Raw genomic sequence first — 12,500 nt, 5'->3', positions numbered from 1 at the left:
GGGAGCAAGAACAGCTGAGTATGCTACACAGGTAGACAAACTTGTCTACCACTTTCAGTATTGTTCCTTCAACCAAGATAGCTGGTTCCACATATGGATTTCCTGGTGCAGGCTGGAACATTACAACAGTCTTGTCCAGGCTAATGCTGAGTCCAAATGCCTTGCAAGAAGCAGAAATACGATTCATAAGTATATGAATGTCATCCACTGTATGAGTGACTAAGTCACATTCATCTGCATAAAGGAGATCACGAATAAGAGACTGAAAAGCTTTTGAATTGGCAGCAAATCGGCGCATATTAAAGAGGCGACCAGAAGATCGATATCTGACATATACACCCAGAGAGCTAACCTTAGCAAATGCATGAGTAAAAGCAGCAGCAAAGTACAAGGAAAAGAGAGTTGGGGCAAGGACATCACTCTGCTTGACACCATTCTCTACAGGAATGCCACCACCAACATTGACCCAAGCTTCCATCCCATCATGAAATGATTTAATTATCGATACAAAGTTTACCAATTATTTTCCATAGCAAGGCCCTATTCATAATATCAAAGGCTGTCTTGCAGTGAAAATCATATCCATTGTCCCTCTACCAGATCGGAAGCCACATTGAGATTCAGATAGAACATCATTTACGAGACACCCATTTAGGTGGGTAAGAAGAATATTTGCCAGAAACTTGTCAGCAGCTGATAGTAGAGCAATACCTCTGTAGTTACCACTCATTGTTCTGGCTCCTTTCCCTTTATAGAGAAAAAGAATAATTGCATCCTTCCAGTCCTTAGGCACCATTCCTCCAGACTACACTAATAAGTTCATGAAAGGACTATATGATGTAATCACCACCAAATCACCACCAAATCGCACAAATTCCATCCCTTCCATGTGCCCTACCAAGATTCAGTTTACTTATTGATGTCATTACCTCATCTGTTGAGGGCGTGGAATTTAAGGAGTCAATGGTAGGTCTTTGTTGCATAGTATCAATCACTGTTTCATCCACAACAGACTCATGATGGTTTAGAAGTTCAAAAGTCTTCGTTTTGGCGCGCCAAACACCGGAAATAATTCTGCAGAAAATAACTCTCTGCAGTGAATTTTGCCGGCTAGAGAACATGGTTATTTAAATTTAAATAATAAGGGTGAAAAATTGAAGACTTTTGAAATATAACCCCAAATGTAATTGGTAGAACTATATACATGTTCAATCTCATGCGGACGTCTCGTGTATAGTCCTGCAAATTATATTGCAATGATGATCACATTGAAGAGTTGCGGACAATTACGCAAGTAATTACGTAAGTGATAACAAGGAAACCGGTCTGTGATTAATCTATATTTTGCATCTTTTCCTTTGTCTTGCTCGCTTACGTTCTGGCGTTTGTTGAATTTTCTTGAGAACAGTCTCTTCTTAGTGGTCAGACTATAGGTGGGCTACTTCTAGCATAATGGGTGTCCACTTAGTGGTCATCTTTCGTATATGTATGTAATATAATTTTTCTGAATCTTCAGATTTTTCAATATGCTAGGCCACTGGTTTTAAATTGATATTAATTAAATTAAAACTCAATTTTTCACTCTTATTATTTATTTATATATATATATATGCATATATATATGTGCATATATCTATAATATATATATACATATATATATATATATATATATATATATATATATATATATATATATATATATATATATATATATATATATATATACATACATATATATATAATATATATATATGCATGTATATATACACATACACATATATATATGTACATATATATTTATATACATATATATATATCTATACACACATATACATATATATATACAAATACACACATATATATATACACATACGTATATATATATATATATATATATATATATATAGTTTCTATACTTGAAAGACCTAGTTACATGCAATCAAGCAATATGCATGGTGCTTAATGAAACGCATCTAACACCTAATATAGCAGATGCGGAGATAAACATACCAGAGTATGCCGTGCTCCGAACAGACAGGAGGGATAGAAGTCATGGGGGAGTTGCAATGTACATCCGAGAAGATGTCACACCCCTACTACTCCTATCACACTCAAACTCTATCTGTGATACTTTAATAGTACACATAAAACAGATTGATGTAGTTGTATGCTCAACATACCGTCCACCAAATACCGCAAAGCAGGAGGGTAAATTTGAGGACAGCCTCAGACGCATAGAAGAGGTCTTGACAAATCTGGACCAACACATCAATATACTTTTCCTAGGCGACTTTAACTTCCCAAATGTTAAACGGCCTGAAGGTCACATCCTTTCTGGGATGTCACTGCATGAACAAAGCCAGGCAAAGTCTTTGTTAGAACTATCCCACATGCTGTTCATGGAACAAGTGATACTCCAACCAACCAGAGGAAGCAATATTTTAGATCTCTGCTTCACAAACAATGTGAGCCTAATCCATAATGTGAAAATAACGCCCACATCTCTCTCAGATCATAACATTATAGAATTAACTATATATGGTCCTAGGCAACCCACTGACACCCACCCCACCAGGAGGACTCAAGCAATATCCAACCTGAATTTCCACAGGGCGGACTGGAAGTCAATTCGCAGAGAGATTCGAAATCAAAACTGGCATGACAGCCTTTCTATACAAGACAATGACCTTAAACTAAGTCATTTTATGTCAACTATACAAGGCATATGCACCAAATACGTGCCATATAGAAAGACCAGCAAACATGCCAATAGAATCCCTAGAGACAGGAAAATCCTTATGAGACACAGAACAAAGGTCTCAAACCAGTTAAATAGAGAACTGGGGGATAGGAAAAGGGCTAAATTAAAACTAACACTGTTAGAAATAGAAAACAAGATTAAACTCTCCCATGAAAAAGAGAGAGCAGTAGAAAGCATAAAAACAAGCCCCAAGGCTTTCTATAGATTTGCAAAAGAGACTGCTACGGTACAGTATAAGATAGGACCCCTATTCCTGCCTAATAGCTCACTGACTGCGGATCCCACATGGATAAGTGAAGTGCTCAGTGCACAATTCAAGAGTGTCTTCACTTCTCCTCTGAGTCACATGCAGATAAAGAACCCAGCTGATTTCTTTGACAATAGCACTCAGCAGAAAAAGACTGCATCCATTACCTACATTGACATTGAAGAGGATGATGTAATAGCGGCCATAAATGAAATGAGCTTAAATTCGGCAACTGGCCCCGATGGTTTCCCGGCTGTCCTCTTAAAGTCGTGTAAACAAGAATTAGCAGGACCACTCCGGATACTCTTCCAGAGTTTCCTTGCAAATGGTAAACTTCCCAAAAAGCTGAAGGAAGGCACCATATGTCCTATCCATAAAGGCGGAAGCAGAGCAGAGGCTGGGAACTACAGGCCCATCTCTCTGACTTCACATATTAGCAAAGTCATGGAACGAATTGTCAGAAAGAGATTGATTGCGTTCCTAGAAGAAAATGACTTGCTGAATGAGACCCAGCATGGTTTCCATCCAGGTAGAAGCTGCCTCACGCAGCTCCTGCAGCATTATGACTGGGTCCTGAAGCAGCTACTTGACCATTCAAATGTTGATGTGATATATCTCGACTTTGCAAAAGCCTTTGACAAAGTTGATCATGGCTTGATATGTCACAAGCTGCGAAACCTTGGCATAATTGGTAAATTAGGAGAATGGCTGCATGACTTCCTGAATGGTAGAAGTCAGACAGTTGCAGCCAATGGAGAACTATCTAGAGAAACGCAAATATTGAGCGGTGTTCCACAAGGAACTGTCCTGGGGCCACTACTGTTCATAGTGGCCCTTCGGGACGTGCCCACGGTCACTCGGAGAGCCACTGTCACTACCTACGCTGATGACACAAAACTATCTCAGGCAATAAAGAATCCTGATGATATTGTAAGCCTACAGAATGACCTAAATGCAATATATGAGTGGGCAGAGCAAAACAATATGCAGTTCAATGCAAAAAAATTTCAAGTACTGCGCTACAAGGCCACAAGTGCTTCCCAACTGGCATACACAGGACCTGGAGGTACTGCAATCCCAGAACCACAAGCCGTGAGAGACCTGGGCATTAACATGTGTAGTGATGCATCATTTCACATGCACATTGTCAAGTTGACAGCAAAGTGCAGACAGCTGGCGGGGTGGACACTGAGGACATTCCGTACAAGGGATCAAGAAGTCATGTTGACACTATGGAAGACATTTGTCCTGAGCCGCCTAGACTATTGCTCTCAGTTGTGGTCACCACACAGTGTCAAACGGACAGCAGAACTCGAGGCAATTCAGAGGCACTATACAAAAAAGATCGCCACAGTCCAGCAGATGAACTACAGGGAGCGACTGCAGGCACTAGGTCTCTACTCCCTGGAACGCAGGCGGGAGAGATATGTAATAATATACATCTGGAAAATACTGGAAGGACTGGTGCCGAACTTTGGCATCAAGTACTACAGGAATGCCCGCACGGGTCGCCACTGCATGGTGCCAAAGGTGCCGTCCACTGCAACTCACATAAGAACAAGATACTGCAGCAGCCTCGGTTTCAGAGGACCTCAGCTCTTCAATGCCCTGCCAAAACATTTGAGAGACTTGCAAGACACGGATGTGGAGGTCTTCAAGACAAAACTCGACGCTTTCCTCTCCACGATACCAGACGAACCAATGGCTCGAAATGAGACACAGTTTAGGGCAGCGATGTCAAATTCTCTTATACACCAGATGTGCCATCAAAACTCTTGATTGGACTATATCAGGTGCAGGAGAAGAGCCATGCAAGGAACGTGAAGAGAGCAAAGCATAAAGACAAAAAATCACGGTGGTGCTCCAGCATGACCACATCCACTTGGCTGAAACCCATAAATAAATAAATACGTATATATATATATATATATATACATATACATCAATATATGCATATACGTATATATATATATATGCATATATACATATATATTTATACAAACATATATACATATACATCTATATATACATATACGTGTATATATATATATATATATATATATATATATATATATATATATATATATATATATATATATATATATATATATATATATATATATATATATATTAACTTCATTTCTATTACTTTCCCTATGATAGATTTATGTATGTATATATATGTATATATATATATATATATAAATATATAAAGTGAAGTATATTGCCACTTAAGTGTGGCTGACCCCTAGGGGTGGATGTTACTGTTGCTTTTAGCCCCAGGAGGACATCTCCAGCTGGCTTATCGACACACTACTGTGTCCTGTTTGTTTTGCCAAGGGAAGTTATCCCTCCCATCGTGATCTGTAGCACGAACGGACCCGGGTTTCAGGGTTATTTCCCTTCGTCAGCGTCCGATAGCCAGTTACTGTTAATAATTCATTTAGAGAATTAACATTGCTTGTTTTCACTTTTTCGATATCAGTGAAGAATTTCACTGGAAAAATATACATAAGGTTGCCAAGAATTTATCTCTCTCATCGAAGATCGGTGGCTATCGGACGCTGACGAAGGGAAATAACCCTGAAACCCGGATCCGTTCGTGCTACAGATCACGATGGGAGGGATAACTTCCCTTGGCAAAACAAACAGGACACGGTAGTGTGTCGATAAGCCAGCTGGAGGAGATGTCCTCCTGGGGCTAAAAGCAACAGTAACATCCACCCCTAGGGGTCAGCCACACTTAAGTGGCAATATACTTCACTTTATCGTGCAGTTACTGTTAATACTTCATTTAGAGAATTAACATTGCTTATATATATATATATATATATATATATATATATACAGTGGAAGTATTAATAGTTTTACTATTAAAACTGAAAGTATTATCTCACTTTACAATGTTATTATTTCGCGTAATACTGAAATAGTGTAAGAGATAAGAGATTGCTCTGGTCTCACATTAGGCAAGAAGTTGAAAATTGTTTTGGTCCATGATACTGCATGGACCCTAAGCAAGGCATGTGTAAAATTTGAATGAAATCCGTTGGGTAGTTCTTGAGGTTTGGTGATGCACACATACAGGCAGACAGACAGACATTCTCAGTTTGTATATATATATATATATATATATATACTTACATATATGTGTGTGTGTATGTATTCAAAATGAGAGAGAGAGAAAGAAATAGAGAGAGATGCACACATAAACACATATACATATATACGCGTGAGTGTGTTGCTTTTTATAGAACACTTTTATTTGGCTGCAACTCTTCTGTTTGATCTATATATGGGAACGGTTTTCATATGACTTTTCTTTTTTAGGACTTCCGACTAGAATTTTCTCCCAATGCTTTTGGTGCGGAACAATCAGATTCTTTAAAAAGAACAGTCTGTAATTGGTTATGTTGCATCACGGAGGCTGAGTTGATGCAGTGGCCGAGAAAACAGAAAGCCAAGTGGTGGTGGTAAGGAGATGTGAAAGGGAGAGAAGAGATAAGAGAGAATAAGAAAAGAAAAAAGTCAGTGGGAGAAAGAAAGTGAGAGAGAGGGAACGTTAAAGAGAGAAGTAGACGAGTTTACACAAATGCAATAATAATGAGTACATGGAATAATCAGAAAAAAAAACGGAAGGAAATTATTTTTATTTCATGTATATTTGTACTTTTATATATAAGGTTTGCTTTCTAGCAGCGCAAACTTTTAAAAGGAGTCTGGAATATACTCATTAAAAATAATCTTTTTCTATTTTTATTTATATATTTATTTGTTAATATATGGAAGAATAGGAAGTTTAAAATGACGAGCCTATACTCTTTGATTAACAGCAATAATATTGATTAATTTGGCATAAAACCACAGATTTGTAGTGGTGGTGGTATTGTAGTTGACTGAATCAATATGTGAAGATATATTTGATTGCATACGTTTACGTACGTATTTGTGTATGTACGTATGTTATATATATATGTGTGTGTGTGTGTAGAAAGAGAGATAAAGATGAGAGAGGGAAGATAATTTTAAACAAGAGAACTCAAAGTTGTATAGTATGTATACACACACGCGTGCTTTTGTGTGTGTGTGTGTGTGTGTGTGTGTGTGTGTGTGTGTGTGTGTGTGTGTTATTTAAGGGGAAAACGGCAAGAGGCACAATGGAGAGAAATGTAATTCTCATGATGTTGATCAGAAAACATCTCTATCAATATGTCAGTTTATGTAATGGACAAAGGATGCAAGTTTAAAACGGAGCTCTTACAAATCCATCAGATTGCAAAGATATGCAATTACATACAAACATAAAACGAAAAGCGAGTACTGAAGGCAGTTGTATATCATAACCTGGTGTCAATGTATTAATTTTCTCTGATGCGAGCTAATTTGTATTACTTCACCAGTGAATGAGGAACAAAAAGAAAATAAGTAGGTAAGAATAAATAAGTCCTACGTAAGTCCAGTACTATGGTGCGAAAATGTCTCACATACAAAAATTCAAACTTTCACTTGTTAACCGTAAGATTAACGAATAGAAGTAAGGCACAGCGTCAGCTTCTTCTCATTATATGAGGTAAACGTAAGGCGGCAAGCAGGCAGAATCGTTAGGCAAAATGCTTAACAATATTTCGTCCGTCTTTACGTTCCGAGTTCGAATTCCGCCGAGGTCGACTTTGCCGTTCATCCTTTTAAGGGTTGATAAAATAAGCAACAACACTGGGTCGATGTCTCTGACTTATCCCTTCCTCCGGAATTGCTGGTCATGTGCCAAAATTTGACACCATTATATTAGATATAAAGCAGGACATCAGTATACTCAATTTTCCAAATAAATTTCTCATGGCGTTATGATAGCAATTAATGGTTTCAAATATTGCCACAATGGCAGCTGTTTTGGGAGAGGGGATGTGTCGATTACATTGACCCCCAATCTTCAACTGATAATTAATTGATCGACCCCGAAAGGATGAAAGGCAAAGTCGACCTCGGCGGAATTTGAACTCAGAACGTAGAGGCAGACGAAATACCGCTAAGCCTTTCGCCTGGCGTGCTAACGATTTTGTCAGCTCGCCGCCTAAGATAGCAATTAATAATAACATAATCAATAAGAATGTATGGATTATTGCCACCGTGCTCAATAACTAAAGATACTTTACATACTATTTTCAGAAAAATGTCATTCGTAAGACGTAAATCAAAACACATCTCGATGTTTATGTATTGTTTAACGTTTTATATAAATTTAGAAAAATGCTACTCTATGCATTGCAGTTTGGTTATCATTGAAATTTAATTTCTTGAGGAATAGTCGGCATTTGAAACAGTGTTTAATACTGGTTTAAAATGTTGGCACTAGGCCAGAACGTTCGGAGGAAGAGGATAAATCAATTGCATTGGCCCTAGTGTTTGGCTAGTACTTATTTTAACGACCCCGAAAGGTTGAAAGCAAAATCGACCTAGGTGGAATTTGAACTCAGGTCTTACAGACGGACATGCCGCTAAACATTTTGTCCGGCGTGCTAACGACACTGCCAGCTCACCGCTTTAAATAGTGTTTAATAACGTAGGCGGGTAACAATAAACAGTGTGACAACCCATCATTTCCCTTCGAGATTAGCACTGCGTTGGCATTACAAATTTCTGTGACCTACAGGAATTTACTATACTACAACAACGACTGCTGCTACTACTTTCAAGAGAGATGTCTTTTTTTTTTTGTCAGAGGTTTTAAAATATGAGAACCATAGAAGAATACATGAAAAGCTACTCTTCTTGAGGTGGAAGCTGATATTGAGAGCGGTAACTGCATTATGGCACCCATCCCGTAGACTTTATGCTATTGGGAACTGATTTTAACAGAACATGTGATCAATTGATGCACGTGTAAACAACATACACTATCAAGTACCATCTACTTTATTGTCATGACAAGACAAATGAAAAGTAATTGCTTGCTATAACATTCCATTTTCCTTGGCCTATAAACCTGAAGTTCTAAACAGATGTATAAACATTCTCCAGGCGATTAATTCGTAGAGGGATAAATAGAATGCCTTGTGGTATTATTTCGGCTTTCTGGGCTCTGAGGTTAACTTTTGTCTTTTATTCTTTCGGAGTTGATAAATAAAGCACTAGTTCAGTACTGGGAATCTTTCTTTCTTTCTTTCTTTCTTTCTTTCTTTCTTTCTTTCTTTCTTTTGGTGCTCATAATGGAGACAGATAGGCACCATCAGGTTTAGATGCCCGTGGAATGATTTATGTCACCACAACAACCTTATGGTTCCATAAGAAATTGAGAATTCAAGGGAGGAAGAATTAAACAGGATCAGTATTCTAAGCAGGGTCTTACAATAGAAATCCTGTCCCATTAAAATATTTAGAATATCATTTTATTTCCAACGATAACGCTTTAAGGAAAGCTTAAACATTGAATGGTTCTAGGTCTCTTCTCCTTTAAATATGAAACCCTGTGTACAGATGTATGAAATCAATAATCTTCTATCTAGTACATTGATGATTTGCATCGTTTTGGATGTCTTATTCGTGAGTTCACATTCTGCTTTAGACGCTGCATTCACGAGACAAATTATTCTGCTGTTTTCCGTTAGACATTTATGTATAATATTGATTTCAAATTTTGGCATGGTGATGGTGGTGGTGGTGGGGCGTTGCGACGACATGAACCCCAGTGATTAACTGGTACTTAATTTATCGACCCCGAAATGATGAAAGATAAAGTCGACCTCGGAGGAATATGAACTCAGAACATAAAGACAGACGAAATGCGGCGAAGCATTTTGCCCGGCGTGCTAACGATTCTGCAAGCTTACTTTCTTACATTTATGTATAATATTGGTTTCAAATTTTGGCTCAAGGCCAGCGATTTCTGGGGAGGGACAAATCGATTCCATCGACTCCAATGTTCAACTAGCACTTATTTTATCGACCCCGAAAGGATGAAAGGTAAAGTTGATCTCGGCGGAATTTAAACTCAGAACATAAAGACGGACTACATTTATGCATAACACTGGTTTCAAATTTTGTCACAGGGCTAGGATTTATGTATGATATTACAACCTATCATGTAAAACGATTTTAAAAGGTAGCGATGTTAATGTAACTCTTTAAAAATAGTTGTGCTTTTGTAAACATTTATCCCTCTAACAGTAACCACGTTAAGATGCAAACGTAATGATATCAATAGAGGTCTGTCTGAGCGGTGTTGTATTTGGCATTTTATATATCCATTTTTATACATCGATATTCATCAGTTGAGCATAGGGATCGATATAACAGACTTACGCGTCCCCCTAATTTCGTTGGCCTTGTGTCAAAATATAAAACCATTTTATATATTTATCCACTTAGTCAGCACAAATATAAACTCACAAGAGAATAAGGGAACCTCTACAAGGTAGCTTGACCTACCAGAAACAGTAATCTCCTTTAAATTATGTCTTACCATCTTAGAAAAGGAATGGATACAATGGATCACGTAATTCTAAATCTCACTAAAATGAAGTAACTTCATAACAGGAATGCAACTGTGAATGTTCATATATAGGTGCATACTTGGATGTGTGTATGACAAAGTTGGTGTTAATCTGTACGTGTGCACACGCCAGTTTTGGCGGTTTGTGATGTAAGAAAACTAGATTAACTGTCTACATACCAAAGTGTTATCCTTGTTGTTGTTGTTGTTATTGTTGTTGCCGCTGCACTTGTTTCTTCACTGACAAATTAATTTCTATATTGTCTGATTAAATCTATCCTCATCATAAACGTTAAACTTCGCATGTATCTTAATTAAAATCTAGTAAATATTGCTTCGGTTAACATTTTGCCTCTTACTTTGATATTTGCTATATTCTAGCATTGCGTGGTATTCACAATGCATATGCTAGGATCTTTCAAGAGATCCATATTGTATGCTTTATTACTATATTAACGCACCGCTTTCAGCTTTTATGAACGTCTAGGTGTTTAAGTTTGACCCAAAACTTCTGAAATCCAATACTTTAAATTAAACACTTGCAAAGTATCAATTGCAATCGATTCAGCACCCTTTTTGTTACTGTAGAACTTAAGATGCCTTCAACTGAAAACAAATGATAAATATGTAGATTTAATTCATTTTTACCGGATGCTACTTAATAGATTTGCTATTCTCTTTCTTTATCTCGATGCATAAAGCACGTCATACAGTAACCAAGCTTAGCTATTATTTTCCTAGTAGTCACGATCGATTGAACAAAACAGATTATTACATATGTATTATAGACATCGTAATGGTAACATAGTCCATTAAATCAAACTGAGACTTGTAAACAGGTAAGAAAGAATTTATTGTGTTCAGTTTCTACATTAGCTTAATGCTGTTAAGTAAAACTATAACACAAATAATTTAAATTAATAGATCCATATTTTCAATGTCAGGCCATAAAACAAATTTACGTTATATTAAAGTTGTGTATCTGGAGAAAATATTTGATCAGTGCTCTTTAGGTGCTTAAGTAAGAATACTATATATTAGTGAATTCGCATGAAGTTGTAGCACTTAAATTGTGTTTTTAGGTTTGGTTGAAAACGAAATCAAGTGTCAACTCAATTAAATTTGCAACATAATTTACCACGTCTCAGCCATTTAGATGTTTGAAATATATCTGTTATCAGATAAATTTAATGCAAAATGATAGTGACGTCCTTGTATTCATTTCAATTGCCTTCCTTTCGGATTAACTGATCGATATTTATTGGTTCTTCATATATGCAGTTGGATTTCTGAAAATAATCATAATTCGATAAAATAACTAGGTTTTTAAATTTAGAACTCCTTGTTTTAAATAATGCTTTATAATATTTGCTTGCGGGTTCCACACAAGCTTAGCCCAGCCATGGATACTCAACATCAAAATTTCTACATTCCAAGAGGCTTTTTATCTGTTTTGGCATTTAGCATCAGTATGTTTTAATTCGTGTTATTAATATTTTTGTCACTTCACTTCAGATTTTCATCATTTATAGGTTCTAGTAATATTTTGTTGTTAATTGATTCTAAATCTATTTCTTTCCATTATTATGCCGACGTTTTTTTTTTATTCTTGTCTTTTATTACTGGAATGAAAGAGATGCAAATGTCTAATTCCTTTCATGTCTTTCTTTTAAAAGTGCCAGCACATTCAATACCTCATGTGGAGATAACAAATTTCTATTTTTATTTTCTCATCTAGCATCTACAACTAGATCTTATTCACGTTTTTGCCTTGTTGAATATGTCCCTTTCTGGTCGCATGGAATGCTACTCTAGTGTCTAATCAACAATATTTTCCTCCTCTCGCTAACGTTGCTGTTTACTTTTTGTTGTTGCTGTTGTTGAATTGACACTAAATCTATTCTGACGAAACCATTCAAAAGCTTCCAAGGAAGAGAATATCAATAACGTTAAAAACTGATAAACTCCCACCAATTTCGACGCCTTCGCAATGATCAAAAGTC

At 36.9% G+C, this 12,500-nt stretch overlaps 1 long non-coding RNA gene across 3 annotated transcripts in view; it reads left to right on the top strand.

The window, feature by feature from the left end:
* LOC149132397 (uncharacterized) overlaps positions 1 to 12,500 on the top strand; it is a 115,042-nt gene that overhangs the window by 30,703 nt on the left and 71,839 nt on the right. The window lies entirely within an intron of this gene.

This window comes from Octopus bimaculoides, chromosome 15, assembly GCF_046866305.1.
Source record: "Octopus bimaculoides isolate indiv1 chromosome 15, ASM4686630v1, whole genome shotgun sequence".
In the NCBI taxonomy this organism is placed as follows: Eukaryota; Metazoa; Mollusca; class Cephalopoda; order Octopoda; family Octopodidae; genus Octopus; species Octopus bimaculoides.
The sequence above is the reverse complement of the archived record's forward strand: the minus strand, read 5'-3'. Positions and strand labels throughout refer to the sequence as shown.